This window comes from Bactrocera latifrons, unplaced genomic scaffold (genome assembly GCF_001853355.1).
Source record: "Bactrocera latifrons isolate USDA-ARS-PBARC rearing strain unplaced genomic scaffold, ASM185335v1 scaffold_1, whole genome shotgun sequence".
Lineage (NCBI taxonomy): Eukaryota > Metazoa > Arthropoda > Insecta > Diptera > Tephritidae > Bactrocera > Bactrocera latifrons.
Window position 1 is genome coordinate 458,142 of NW_017534407.1, and position 16,499 is coordinate 474,640.

A 16,499-nucleotide genomic window follows, 5' to 3' on the forward strand; every position below is an offset into this window, starting at 1 on the left:
TTTTCTTATAAACAAAATTTTTGTTTTATCCCTTGTTCTAAAAGTCGCTCCAAACCTTAAGTCAATACGATTTGGGTTCATCCAAGCGTTGGGTTATTCGCCTCAAATCACGCATCCATTAAGCACAAAATGTCAATCTGCTTGCAATATATAGTTTTATTGTCAATAGTCCATGTATAATTTACCTTATTGAATGCTTAATTTACGCTTTTACGTCAATTTAAAAGTCAACCTTTCCAAAAACTGAAAGAAGCCCACGCTTATTAAAAATATCGCTCAATATTTGTTTTGGGAATTTGTCAATAACTGTACACATAAATCAAATAAACTGTTGTTAAAACTTTTTGGTACAACAGTAAATTATTAATCTCAAGCTGCATGTACCCACACACACTTATATACGTATACACGATTATGAATACAAAGGTAGCTGGTCAACAACACCAACGCAGTGCCAATGAACGCCAAAGTACAGGCAACCTTTACCTGCAGCTACACACACACACACACATATATATATATATATACGCATTGATATGCATGTGTTTAGATTTCTGTGTGTGTTTGTAGTAGTTTATATAACTGTTGGAGCACTTGCACACACAGCATTTCAACTCGCTTGTCAGCTTGTAAACAAATATTCGGTGTTGGGCGTTCTCAAAGTGTTGTTGCTTGTTGCCTCTTAAATGCCTGGAAGGTTATAAATTCATTATCGCCTATGAGATGCAGTTGTTGATATTGACGAAATACAATGACAACAATAAATACACTGCGTAGTGCTGCAATTTCAAGTTCACTTCGAACGGCCCACATCCAAGCAGCTTGTACTTGGCATACATCAAAGCGTTCTTAGTGCGTTTAAACGAATACTGTGGTCCAGAGTAGTATTGTGTAGGTTCTTCCGCATATAGAAATATATGAGCAATGATACCACAAGTTGCTTACATATTTATGTTTGTGTGAATGACTCTCTGTTAAGCATTTGGTGCTAATAGAAGCTTTTCCCGCCAGTTTCTGGGGATAAGCTGTGTATACATATATACCATATACTTAGATATAAATAATTTCATTTATAGCAATGAATCCACAATATGTAGACGTAACAACAAAAACAAAAAAGCGTTAACTTCGGTTGCATCGCAGCTATAATACCCCCCATAAACATAAAAGATTATTTAAAAAAAAAACTAGATTTCGATCGTTCAGTTTGTATGACAGTTATATGCTATCGTCGTACGATCTGAAAAATTTCTTCGGAAATTCATAACTCCTTTAGAGAATAACCCCTCCCAAATTTTGTGAAGATATCTCTTCAAAAAAAAAATATTTTTCCAAACAAGGGCAGGATTTTGATCGAACAGTTTATATGGCAGCTATATGCTATAGTGGGCCGATATTGGCGGATTGGACAAATAAATACTTGCTAGAAAATAAAGTTATATATAAGTRAGTAAGTTTAAATAGTTTCGGGTATATACAGACAGATAGACGGATCTCACCTCACTAAGTCGACTTAGCTCGTCACACCGATCATACATATGTATATATATTTTACAGGGTGTCCGACGTTTCCTTCTGGGTGTTACAAACTTCGTAACAAACTTAACCCACCCTGTTGTGTAGTATTTGTAGCAACGAGCTCGAAGTTCCGCCCTACACGTGTTGTAAGCTACAGTTAGTGTGTATTTAATGTTGATCAATGATCATGTCCAGTGGCATCTTTCACATATGATAATGATTTATGCAAATAGTGGTATAGCCTTTTAGTAAGTACTCATACATGTACTATATGTTTATATTTAGGTTTGGTTAGGTTAAATTGGTAGACCAATAAGCCACACATAGACCAGTTTTAGTCCTATGAGATACCAGTTGGAGAAGTAGTCATACTTTAGAATGCCTGCGCTTGACGTGAATTTTAACAGACTCTGTGGTCTCACTATCTATACCTCTTCCAATGTATTATACCGCGGAGACCCCAGATGCTTACAGCCAATGCGGCGCAAGTAAATAAAAGAAGCTCTGGTTGTTTCCCTGGTGTCTTGCTCTAGACATTTCCTGCAGTCTTCTCGATCTGTCAGCCCCATTCTGTGGGCGTGTGACGCCAGACGTTGACCAGTTAGTATTCCGATCATGTTCCTGCAGTCTCTTCTATCGATGCTTATATTTACCTAAATATTACATCCAACACTGGGTACAATGGATACCAACCAAATATCTCTAAAGGGTTTTTTTTAATTTGTTACTGTAATTTTAAGATCATGAGATCTCCCACTAGAAATTAGTAAATGTTTCCATCCGTGCCTTACAATTAAAGTATTAATCATTTACTTCATCATATTTCAAACCTTCAAACTAGAGTTAGAAACCTATTGCACCTTCTATTGCTAATTGAACGGTTAGCCCTTTAGTTAGCTATTTAATTTTGAGCAGCTTAGCATTAATTTTTGAAAATAAAGCTCCCTGAGAGACTTGACTGCGCTATTTGTGCTACGACTATTCGCTCTACGAGTTCGCACTGCTACTGGTTTGACTCAAAATCACAAGCTCATCGCTGATTGCGCTGGCTACGTAAGCAACGCAAAATGAAAAGTTTTAAGTCGAGAGCGATTTTTGTGTCCATTGATGAGGCAGCGCTGCTCCCTAGCAATGCCTCACCTACTCAGCTATTGCCAGTTGCTATAAGCAACGCTATGTAAACAGAGACTGGCAGAACCAGAAGCTCCACTTGCCGCGACGTAATCGAAGAGAGTCAGTCAAGCAATGTGTTGACTACTTGGTTTGCAAAAACTCGAATACTCATTTTGTTATTTGTTTACCTTGCTGCCTTTTCCACGTTTCCGCTCCACGCTTGGCGCTATTTCAGCGAACGGGCTGTTCCATGACAGCACATTTTAAGCTCACTTCAGTAACAAAACAACGCTTAACGTGTTTGGTATGCTACGGCAGTAAATAACAGTATTTTTTGTGAAATACATTTTCTTTTTTCGTGAATGAAGAAAGTTTCGGTCGGGTGAAAAATATTTGCTTGTGCTTGAGCAGATGAGCTAGTGATAAATTTCTAAAGAATTGGAATTTTTTTTTTGTTTGTTTAAAAAATACATGTATATACATATGTATATTTGAAATTAAAAAATTGATTTTACAAGTATATATAAATAGACAATAAAAAGCGCGTATAGACTTTTTAAAATCGCTTGTATTGCGCTTTCAAGTCTTTTGAAACGTTCGCAATTCCAGCCACGGAATATTGAAAGAATTACATTTCTTTTTACAAACGCGTAAACAATTGTATTTTTGTTTGTTCAGCTTTGGTTTAGCTGTCGGAAGGTGCAGTGTGAAAACGCCAGCGGAAATAAAAAGCTTGAAAGGAATTAATAAATTTCAATAAATTCAGCTGCTGGCCAGTTTTTGCTCGGAAATGACAATCAGTGTCAGGCAAATTATCTAATTAAATGCTAATGGTTAATTAAATTGTTTCTCAATTATTTTATATTTGTGTTGTGGAGATTAAGGGGTTTTTTCAGAAAATTTAGTATGTAATAAACGAATTTTTAGTATGAAATAAGTGTGATTAGCGACGAAAATTAGGAATATTGTTTGAAGCAATTTTTTAAAAACATTAATCGCATTATTAAGAAAAATATATATATTCAGCCAAAATGCAAAATAACGTAACACCACTTTTGCAAACGACGTAAAAACGATAAACGATAAACTTATTCATACTCATATTGAATTGATTGATTTAAGTGTTGGTTATAAAATGGTTATATATTGGCTTTGTATTGGTTATATGTATATCGGTTAAGTATCGGTTATAACTGACAGCCGAAGCTAAACATTTTATGCTACATATATATTATGTAATGTGGTGTAGTGAATCGTAAGCAATAAAAAACTCTATTTCGATTTTTGATAATACATTCTACTGCGTATTTAGGGCATTGTTTTCACCTTTATACTTCGTTTGTATGTCTTTCGGTTAAAATTATAACTAAGAAATAGTTATAAAGTGTGATGCATTTCAAGTTTCCCTGCTTTTTGAAAACATTTAAAAAAAAAGCGTGATCTGCCAAAAAAAAAAAAAAAAGCCATTCAGCCAATATATTTAGCTTCAATAGTGTGGCAAGTTCAAACGCTTGCAACGTTGAACAATTCAGACGAATAATTGAATGTTTAAAGTTATTAGTATGATAGTTACCATATTTTACAATAAAGAATTACTCCTAAAAATTGTCAACTGATGAATAAAAATCGTTGCACACATCTTTTTTCTCCAAAGAGCTGATGATATATTGGAAATGCCGATGTCGAACTGCTAGAGCATATGCTTTCATAAAATCTGAACAATCAAAATTTAGTCCTTTTATGAAAATCCTTTTTTTTTTTTTGACAAAATATCTTCACAAAATTTTTTTCTGGATTAATATTATAGGCCACCCTTTAATATTCGAGGAAATTGTCTACATCTAAGTACTATAGCATATAGCTGCCATACAATCTGAAAGATCAAAATTTAGTTTTTGTATGAAAAACTTTTTTATTTGACAAAATATCTTCGCGAAATTTGCCATAAATTATTGCCCAAGGCAACGGTACAATATCTGAAAAAAAATTTCTGGATCAGACCACTTTAGTCATACAAACTAATCGATCAAAATTTAGTTCTGGTATTGAAAACATTTTTATTTAACAAAATATCTTCATGCAATTTTTTATGGATGATTGTTCTAAGCCATGTTTATATATCCGAAGAAATTGTCTAGATCGAGCTACATATAAGCTGCATATAACTGTCATACAAACTAACCAATTAAAATTTAGTTCTTGTATGAAAATGTCCACTTATAAATTCTACTTATAGATATGTACATCTATGCATATGCTCACCGCTCAACTTTACAAGTAAACAACATAATTCATACTCATTTAGAATCATGCATATACATATACATAATCGTATGAGTTCTCATTACCTCCTCAGTCTCATTTTCTTTTGAACTCAGCATTTGGTCGCAACTTGTTGCTTTGTTTCAATGATGTCTTTACAAATTTTTGTTGTTGCTATGTATTATGCTTTCAGTAATATTTCCACCTCTGCAGCGGCATCTTTACTGGCGTCATGCCAGTATATGTGCAAGTGCCTCTAATCGCCGGTGGACGATGCTCTGTAATGTACGGCATTAGTGTTGTTGTATTCCTGACGGAAAAGTATTTTCGTAATTTGAAAAAAAAAAAAGCAGTTTCCTTATCTGTTGCACCCACGGATACTCAATTTATTGAGGCTCGTCAGTGATAAGGTTATCAGCGTTTGCGGTTCGTTGGCCACCAGTGCGTATAAGTAATCATCTGCATACAATAGTTCTGCAAAATTTGTGGCGCTGTTCGACACAAAGTGCTGTGTACCATTTGCTTTCACATTAATAAGGCAATGCTCTCTTTGTTATGCAGAATTTCGCAAGTATTTTGCTAAATTCTGTCTGCATGCTTTCAAGTACGACACGCAGCCGCATGCAAATTATTGCCCTAAACAATTGCCTCCGAAGCGGCGGTTTGCAGTAAAAGCGTATGGAGAAGATGTTGCGTGACAAAGTACGAATGCGTAACGGAAGCCTTTGAAGTGCTTTTTTTTTTTTTGTTTATTTACTTCGTAATTGTTTGATAGCAACAACTCAACGATTCACTCTAACAACAGTTATTCATTAAATTGTACTTCAATAGCTTCTTCCTTTGTTGAAGTTGTCGTGAACTCATAAATATGTTTCGTGTGCGTGTATTCTAAGTGAACTCTTTTACAAACACGTAGCATTTTATTTTATTTATTAGAACATATATTTTATTTGGCAGAAAAATTGACATTGAAACTAGAAATAAGAAATATATAGGGTCCGTCTGTGAGTACGCGAACTAGTCCCTTAATTTACATCGAATTGAAATTTTGCACACATACTTTTCTATTCAAAAAGTTGCTCATTCATAGGAATCAGTAGTAATATCGGATCACCATAGCATATTACCGCCATAAAAACTGGTCCATCGAACTCAAGACTACCTATGGAAAATTTTTCATTTGACAAAATTGTCTATAAAACAAATTTCTTTGCATCGACATATAGCTTTTATTTCCTATCTAGTATACAAGTCGACGTGAGCTTGCTTGAACGCGTCGACCTGCAGCTCGCAGACATTCCACACAAACGTCTCTGCACTCGGCGCCAAGCTACTGCCAATCAACCTTAACAGGCTAAAAAAGATTGGAAACGAAACTAAATGCATTAATTGAAACTTTCGTAACACATATTTACATATTCGTGCATATCTTCAAAGGCAACCTGAAATGCAAGTGACAAAACGCACACACATGGCCATAAATAATTTCTACTGCCTATGTGCATATATGTGCGTATGCAAGTGTGCGTGGCAAGTGTGTCAAGAGACCAGTGATTTCAACTTGTAAACCGGAAATGTCTGCACTTACCGTCGTCATGCACTCCGCGAGCCGCCGTGTAGAGTAAATAATTGCACAACATAAATTAATGTATCCAGAGCTATAAGTGCGGCCGTGTAAGAAGTGGGCGTGTTTGTATGGTAGTTTAATTAAATTTTAACTTAAACACTTTCTTAACAAATGAAATATACACATTTATTTCTTCGAAAGTACCATTTTCTCACTTCAAAAAATTCCTCAACTGCAGTATTTCATATTCAATGCCATTAAGTCAAGTCTAGCTTTTAGCAATGTATAAAGAATCTGTGTGGTTTTTTTTTTGTAATTACAGCATATTTTACATGTGCAATGCTAAACTTATGGATTCAATTTTCGGTGACAAAAGTCTGTTTTCCATATAAGAACTTGATTTTGATTGCTCAGTTTGTACGGCAACTATATGTTATAGTGATTCGATCTGAACAATTTCTTCGAAGATTGTATTGTTATCTTAGAAAATAATCTATGCCGAATTTTGTGAAGATATCTCATTAAATCAAAAGTTTTCTCTACAAACACTTGATTCTCATCGGTCAGTTTGTATGGCAGCTATATGTTATAGAGGTCCTAGATCAGCGCTTCCTACAAATAAGCAACTTCTTGGGGAGTATACAACATTTCAGATCGATATCTCAAAAATTCAAGCACTACCTCGTATATATGTATACAGAGACAGTCTCAAAAACTATTCTGAAGAACTCGAAGATGAAAAACATGTAGTATATTTTTACAATGAAAAGTTGATCAAAATCATATAACTCCGCCTATCAAATGTGTATTTAACCTTCAAAATGCCACATAACACAAGTACTCATTGATTTCAAACTGAGAAAATTATAGTGATCATGTGCTCTATAACTTAACTATTTGCAAATGAAAAAGAAACAACCATTGGTATTACCCCTTTGAGTTCATACCTCGGTACATATTAGGTTGTCAAAAAAGTCTTGCGGTATTTTCGCTAATTGGCGCTGAGAGCGCGTAGTTCTAGCTTTATTCGTCGCATCGGGTCATGCTATACCTTTTTGGAAATCTCATTTCACGCGCTAACACGTCTTTGTTTGATTGTCGTTTCTTTTAAGTCGTTCGTGAGTTATAGCGTCGCAAACATGGAGCAAAATATAGAGAAAATGCGGCATATTTTCATATTTCATTCGTAGTACTACTACGTTAAAGGCAAAAATGCATCTCAAGCCGCCAATAAAATTTGTGCAGTTTATGGACCCAATACAGTTTCCATTTCCGCCGCACAACGATGGTTTCAACGTTTTCGTTCTGGTGTACAGGTGGTTGAAGATGCGCCAAGCGCCGGAAGGCCTGTCGTCGAAAATTGCGATAAAATCGCTGAATTGGTCGAAAGAGGCCGGCATAGTAGCAGCTGTAGCATCGGTCAAAAGCTGGGCATGAGTCATCAAAAAATAATTAAATAAAAATAATAAATTCAATAAAAAATACCGCAAGACTTTTTTGACAAACTATTATATGTACAAGCCATACGTGCGCATACTGGTGCTGGTACTCATTACACACGTAAATGGTTTCGTGACGCCCGCATGTCAACCTAAACAACCGCTAACATCCGCTGGCATGTAAACATATCAGCCAAATGTTGATTGGTGTCCAATATACATAAACCGCAATATTCAATTACATATCAACTACAAATGCTTACTTTACTATTACTTTATTATATTGTTGTATTTAAAAGTGAAACTAAATGGTTCTTTTGAATACTTTGGTGTGTGTGTGTGTAGTCGCGGTTGCCATATCATATGTTGTACCCAACTGAATGTGTTGCCATAATTTCTTTTTGATTTCTCCAACTACCGAAATGGTTGGTAGTGGCAGTGAAGCCCTTTAAATGTTGATAATACGAAACTAATAACAACAACAAATTTTCTTCTGACACAAATGCGCGTGCTAAAATATTTATAATTTATTAGCGAGTGTTTTTCAACTTGCCATGTATTGTTGCCTCTTTCTTTCAATGTCATATTCTGCACTTATTATCTTAAGTATATATGTACATATGTGAGTACTGTGTATACATATGTATATGGTATAAGTAAGAGTGTGTTTGCTTGCGCCTACTCGCCAATTAAGCTTATGGCTCGCTTTAGTAGGAAGCGTGTTGCATACAAAGCTGCGATAATTTGTGGGCGGCTGCACGACTGCAATCTGGCCATTCAGGTGTATACATATACGCATATGTATGTATATTTGTATTTGTGTTGAAGTGTTCGAAATTGTTTGCAACTCGTTCTTTCTGCGTTTCACAGTGTTGGCGAAAAAACTGCAGCGTTTTTATGAATGAATTGTGATATTAAATTGTAAATCAACAACAATAACAAATAATTATTGCTCTACAGATTGTAGATATGCAAATTTCAACATTCAAATGACTTTTATGGGCATTCAGGTAATTTATGACATTTAATATGCGATTAAATTAATTAAAAAATTTCAGTTATTTTTTTTGGTCGCCTCAATGAACTTTCTAATTTATGAACTCCCTATACAGGCAATACAAGAAAAAAAAAAAGTCAACTGCGGTTGCAAGCACTTCATTTTGAACGGTCAATTCGTATGGGAGCTATATGCTATAGCGGTCCGATCTAAATAATTTCTTCTTATAATATAGCTTTGCTTTGGAAAATAGATCTTGCCGAATTTCGTGTAGATTAAAAAGTTTTCCATATAAGAACTTGATTTTGATGGTTCAGTTTGTATGATAGCTATGTGCTATATCGGGCCGATCTGTATAATTTCTTTAGATGTAATAGCGTTGATTTTGATAATAACCCATGCTAAATTTCGTAATGATATCTCGTCAAATAAAAACATTTTTCATACAAGAACTTGATTTTGATCGTTCAGTTTGTATGGGAGCTATATGCTATAGTGGTCCGATCAGAATAAGTTTTTCGAATATTCTAATGTTTCTTTGTAAAATAATCCATGCCAAGTTTCGTGAAGATATCTCGTCAAATTCAAAAGTTTTACATACAAGAACGTGATTTTGAACGATCAGTGTGTATGACAGCTACATATATCTTATACAGATCCTATTTGAAAAATTATCTTGGTTGCTTAATTTTGGTTGCTCGTAGTTCTGAAGTCAATACATACATACTAAAAGAACTTAAAAAAAAAAATGTAATTTTATTAGAAAGGTTGAGTAAGTTCTTTCTTTAACCACTTGAAAGAGACAATTATATTCAAAAGCTGCCTAACTTTTAGCTTTTGAACCAATTTGAAAGGCATATTTTGCCCCATCAACAACTTCTTGTTGTACACTTATGCACAAGTGTTGCCATTTGCTTAGAGTGCCGAAGCATTTAGTTTCGTCTTAATATTCAGCGCTGCGTGCTCGCACTCATTCAGTATGCCAGAGCGCACGTCAAGTGCTGGAATCACTTTTAGTCGGTTCGTGGTCACGTCACACTTGCACTTTCATTTCGTGGGCGTCGACCTACCGCCACTCCCTTCTTACAGCACGAGTGAGCCAGGCAACTATTTATACATTCCAATGTAGTATACAAGTGGAATTTATTTGGAGTTTGTTTGAGATACATATTTTTATGAATATGCAAATATAATAATTAATTCGATATTTCTATCACCTTCTGAAGTCTCATCATTGATCTTTCTTACCAGTTCAATCAGTCATTCCAAACTTTTCAAAAAAAAAAAAAAAAAAAAAAAAAAAATTTTCTCTAAAAAAAAAAAAAAAAAAAAAAAAAAAAAAAAAGGTTTTCGCTGCACACCCTTTCCTTGTCTTCTCTCATTAATATGTCGCTTCTTTCATCAATCTTTCTCTTCTTTCATCGATCTTTCGCTTCTTTCTTAATGGCTCATCTTCGTCCAGCTTCTGCGCCACTAATTACCCATTTATTAGCCAATCAATTGGCAATCTTGCGGCTGTACAATACTTCATAGCTAATTGGCAGAAGTAAAGCCACTTAACAGTCGCGAAAAAAGTTTCCGCTTTTATATTGTTGTCTATTTTGTCATAATTTTTGTTGAAAGTCATTATTGACCTCAAAACGGCGTTGGCTGGGTGTCGTGTGTATTCGAGGTAAAATTACCTTGAGACGGCAACCACCCACGTTGATTATGACAATTGTGAACAGAAATTAATTAAATTGCTCGTATATTGGATTTTGTAGGACTTGAACTGTGTTGGCACTCGAGAAAACTCAAACTATCGAGAGTGGTCATGAAATTTTTTGAAGGTGAAATTTGTAGTGCGACACCTGTACTCAATCAACTCAAATATAAAGAGTGTTTATTTTAGACATGTGGTTTTGAAGAAGAAATAAAACACATAATAGCTTTGTTGTAAAGAAAAAGGGTTAGCCACAGGACCAGAGTTCCAATCATCGATCACTTGCGATTGATTTTGCGGCAATTGGCGCCGTATGTCGGCAGAAACGTGCCCAATATTATCTGCCAAGGCGTCAATAGTCTCCGTAGAGACTCTCTGCGTAGACAAACGATTTCACACTTCGTTTCAACAAATAGTTTAGCTAGCGGTATTAAATCACACAATGGATTATGCGCTCATCAAATCTTTCCTTCAATAAATTGATGGTTTCGTTTTCTTGTCAAAATCGGGATCTGTGAATATTTTATTTTGGACTCTTTCACCGAGTATGGAAAGCGTTTATTGATCGTTCTGCTCCAATTGTTGAACGAGTTGGATTTAATAGTAAGCCTGCAAACCAAGATCTTTTAGCTAAAGTTCCGCAATTATGTGAATAGAAAACTCGTAACGCCGACTCATCAGATGTTGTCATGATCCATGCTTCTGCACCATATAGCAGGACGGGAATAATGTGTGACTTATGAAGTTTTGTCTATGTTCGCCGAGAGAGGACTTTAATAGAAGGATGGAGCCATGTGTAGAAGTTCACGCAAGTGAGGAAAGTCTCTGAGCGTCATTCACTTGGGAGTGGCCACAAACGATTCTTTTACAAATGGGTCACGCTGCTTACGATTTCCGATCTTAGACCAAGTAACCTCTGGGTGGACAAAAAAATATCCATTTCAAGAATGAGTGAGATTCATAACTCTCTGTGTTACATAATTTTAGATCATTACAATTCAAACTATCATAGCAGCACTGCTGCATTTGCGTCTAAAAAAACTACAACAACAATTTCGCTGAGTAGTTTTGAATTTCACTGTTTTTGTCAACGTAGCAACTTCAGAAAAAAAACAAGTTCAATGAAGTCATTTCCAGACAAAACTCGCCACTTCTGTCTATTTTGATCGTGTCTTTTTCTTGCACACCCTTAGTTAACGGCAAAATCTTACGTCATTGCTGTGGCTGAGAAATTTATATTTGCTAGAACACAAACAATTTCGGTGAATCAAGTTAAACACGATATCTAACACCGCAACGAATTCATCTCATAATTAACTACTTTTCACGCACAAGAAACAAGTGGCTAGTCAACAAAATCTGTTGCTGAAGAAATGAAATATTATTTAATATCTATATTTATAAAGAAATCTCAGAGGGAACAATATTTGAAATTAGTCAAAACTATAAACCAGATTTTTACATATAGTTTTGTTGAAAAAATCAAAGTATTTTTTTTTTTTGTGGTGACAAAAGCAATACAATTGAATCATACATACATACCTAAGTATGTCAATTAAGTTTTCCGTCATCCAGCAGCGGCTTAATGTCTGCCTGTGTCTGCGTATCACGCCAACATGACATCATGGCCAAAATTGTTAATCGGCTGCATGTGTGTGTGTGTGTTATTTCTTCCATCACTCAGCGACCAGTTTCAGCCGCCATCTCCAAAATTCATACACACATCTAACTCTAATTCGTAATCTGGTAATTTTTGTTTTGATGATTTCGTATAAACATTGGTACTGGTCATTTGTGAATGTCTAAACCGAGAAATCGGCATTATTCAATTAGAAAAAATATAATAATTTATTACAATCAAGCGCATACAACTAATCGCAAAGTGTAGACAAGCAAGCAGGAAGCATAAAAAGTTGAAAATGCAATTAATGGAAGGAAATTGTAGGAGCACATGACAGGACATTTTTTTGCATTTCGTCTGAAAAACGCCAAATTATTAATTAATTTGGCATAGGTTTTCCAAGCACCCGGAAATTTTAATTAAAAGGCAAAACATTTACTTATTCAACAATATTTATTTTGTTCCCTTCATCTCCATCAAATGTAATACTCAATGATTTTTCCAGTCCTCAAAACACTTTTCGAATTCTTTTTTTACCTCTTCGATCGACTGAAAATGGGTTCCACAGAGCGGCTATTTCAGTTTCGGGAACAAGAAAATATCACACGTAGCCAAATCTGGTGAGCACGATGGTTGATCGATGGCATTCATTGCGTTTTTGGCTTTAAATTCGGTCATAATTGTATTATTTAACAGCTTTATCGGGACGAGTCGAGCATGAACGCATTTCATACTCAAAATATCCATCAAAATCTTTCGGTTTGGAATGGATGTCGCGCCCTTTGGCCATCTCTCTAATATGTGCCTGACGATTTTGAAGAACCATATTCTTTACATTTTCATTATTTTCATCAGTTGAAGACGTTGAAGGTTGTGCAGGACGTGGTATGTCTTCAAGAATGTCTCAACCGTCTCTGAAGATATCACTCGCAGGCTTGTGTTTTTGATAAAACTGAATCACCTAAGCCTTTTCCAATATTTTCAACGATCCGCACACGAATTTTGGTCAGAAATACAAAATTTCACACAAATTCATTGTTCGATTTTTTATCCATTGTAAAAATTGAAACGCACCTCTGAGGTGTACCGACTTAAGCAGCTGCTGTAAATAAAATGTTTGACAGATCGCGCTCACTTTTGGCATAGTAATTAAGGAAGAGTTCCACTAACCTAGTAAAATACATTTTATTGAAATATTATTTACCCGGACTTTCGGTCTAAGGCAAAGAATTTCATTAAGAAATTCCGATATCTAAAAACTAACCGCTTTTGTTGGTTTGGAAAGCGTTCACATTAAGATAAAATATAAAACCTTATTTCATAACCAAATTTCCACAGTGCATCTGTCACTGATGTTAATTGATTTTACAATTACGCTTTTTCTATACTTTTTTCAAATAATACTCTTTTGATATTCAAACAATGGTAAATAAAAATTTTATTACAGAGAAAACTGCAAGACCATATTTATTGAGAGACCTTCTGAATCGTCGTTCCCGAATAATTTAACAAAAAATATCAAGTTCAGAAAATACACTTTATAATCCATCTATTGGTTAAATTATCGATTAGTTACCCAGTAGCTGTTGCTAATTTCTGTTAAGGTTTCTATTGGTTTCTTAAGGCTCGACTGACTATTCTAATCGAAATATCCATGCGAATCACCGATTAATTAAACAAATGTCCCCCATGCATCTGCCACTGATGTTATTTGATATCACTTTTTCCATACAATGCATTTTTAATATCCAAACAAGGGTAAATAAAAATTGCCGAATAATTAAAAAAAAAAAAATATCAAAATTGAAAATACACTTTGTGAGCCATTTATCGGTTAAATGAGCGGTTAATTATCCAATAGCACTAACAGACATTTCTGTTAAAGTTTCTATGGGTTTCTTTAGGCCCGACTAACAATTCCAACCAAAATATCCATACGTGCCACTTATCGGTTAAATCACTCAAAACTCTTGATACGTGTAAACGTTCCTACCTTTCTTACGCAACAGCCTTGTGAGTTGCATGGTGTTTATTAAAAGTGGCTTCACCCTACAGACAGCAGTCTAACTGTATGATCTTTTAAATATTGACCGCCATTAAACTATTTACCTCACACTTTTAATAATATGCTTGCCGATCTAATCCTTAAAGTTCAACAACAATTTCAGTTTTTATCTTGATCGTGATTTAGATCCACTGCCAAAGATCTCTTTCGAATTTCATAGAAGCATCAGCCACCAACAAAAAGAGTCATTAAATGGCCACCATATTTAAGTATAATCTTAAGTGACACTTGCAAAAACCGAAGATATGATTTTTACACTAACAGTAATATATTGACTTCAACTACAAGTACTATTTTCATAAGTATAATTTACATGTGTATTGTACTTATGTACATTTTACATGCACACATACTTGCACATATGTATTTGTTTTAGAAATGTCTACCGATGACGACGATCGCACATTTAATTGCGATTCAATTTTTACAATTATTAAAGCAATGACAATTGTAATCAAACACAAAATAAATGACAAAAGTTATAGGGTTTACGAAAGCTAACGAGGTCTATTGCTTCGTATATTCAAACATATGTACATGCAAACACAGAGTTGTAAGAATGGTCCAATAAGCAATTTAAAGTCAAGTAACTTTAAGGAAGAAGGAAATTGTTGAAGTCATGCTCAATCATCAACAACAACAACGACAACGACTTCAATAGATTTGAACTCAGCTTTTTGTAGTTTCATCACGTATTTATTTGAATTTTTCTTTTTTGTGTCTGTTGGCTTAACATCAGATAATCAAAGCTTTGTAGTACATATGTATGTACATATTAGAACGGGTTGATTTAGAGGGAGCCATCAAAAAAAATATCGTGTGCGGAACACGTTCCACAGATCATTCTGTACAACTTTGTCTTAGAGACCGACTTCGAGCCAGCGATTTTTAAGGTGAAACTTCATGGGAATCATAAAAAATTGTTCGTCAGTTTTTGTGAGAAACAAATGACATTTAATATGTTGGCGCATTTTGATATTCTAATGATCATTCGTCGGGTTCGGCAGGGCGGAGCAGAACTATATCAAATATCTCCCATACTACTGATTGTTCACACTTTCTAAACTTCGGCTTAAAAATCGCTGATTCGAAACCAATTTCAGATTTTAGTTCCTTTGGTTTTATTTCTTAGGTAAAGTTATTCAATATGATCTGTAGAACATTTCTCGCATATGCAACTTTATAGAAAAAAAAAAAAATCAACCCGTTCTAATACATGCATATATACTTATGTATATTGGATACAATTTTGGTTTTGGTGACACGTTCAGATCTTATTTTTTGCTTTTGAGAAACGTTCTATTTTGAACTCAGAAAAGTAAAATCAAATAGGAATATGTCTTCGTTCACATAAGTAGAAATTTTAAATAAAATGTAAGCGCTTCTTCTCTATGTTCGTAGACACCGCTTATGCGGTTATAGCCGTCAGAAATTCTCTAATCATAGGGTATAAATATTGGAGAAATCTTCGATGTATATAAAATTTATTTTATTAAAGTCAGTCAACTTGTCAATCGTTCTACTTTAATATAATATTAAAATGTCATTTAATAATGTATGTATGTCTAATATCTACTCCCACAATTTTCTCTGCATTTCATTTAATTATGGTTTGTAGATCAACCACGGATCGTTGAAATCAATACAACAATTCAATCGTAGCAAGCACAAGCGCTCTTTTTCCTAGTGTTTACCGTTATAATATGGTTACAACAACAATTCCAAACACAGGTATTTCAAACAAATGCTGCTTTACTTCTTTCACATAAGTACTCATATTTCATAGCATTTACATCATACCTACATACATACATACACCTAAGTTGCAAGGCGAAGGAAAAACAAAATATAATAGAAACCATACATATTGGTTATATCTTGCAGCAGAAGCTGAAAATTTTATTCGCTCAGTTTATATGACAGCTAAATGCTATAGTGAGTCGTTCAGCGTAATTTCTTCGGAGATCGACTTTTACAATAGTTCATGTCAAATTTCATGAAGTTATCTCGTTAAATGGAAAAGTTTTCCATACAAGCATTTGATATCGATCGTTCAGTTTGTTGGATAGCTATGAGCTATATTTGTCCCTTATCAGCGGTTCAGATAAAATATGTAGTAGTTTCTTGGGGAGTAAAGAATGTGCGCAAAATTTCAGAACAATATCTCAAAAACTAAGGCACTATTCGAGTATCTACAGATAAATGGACGGGCATG

At 34.6% G+C, this 16,499-nt stretch overlaps 1 protein-coding gene across 6 annotated transcripts in view; it reads left to right on the forward strand.

Moving 5' to 3' along the window:
* Window positions 1-16,499, forward strand: part of LOC108978883 (four and a half LIM domains protein 2) — a 212,841-nt gene that overhangs the window by 186,539 nt on the left and 9,803 nt on the right. Inside the window, exon 1 of one of the 6 annotated variants that reach the window (XM_018949443.1) lies at window positions 2,949-3,008. The exons of the other annotated variants lie outside the window; for them this stretch is intronic. The gene's annotated coding sequence lies outside the window, so the exon portion shown is untranslated. Of the gene's footprint in view, window positions 1-2,948; window positions 3,009-16,499 lie in introns of those variants that run through there. 6 annotated transcript variants of the gene reach the window in all.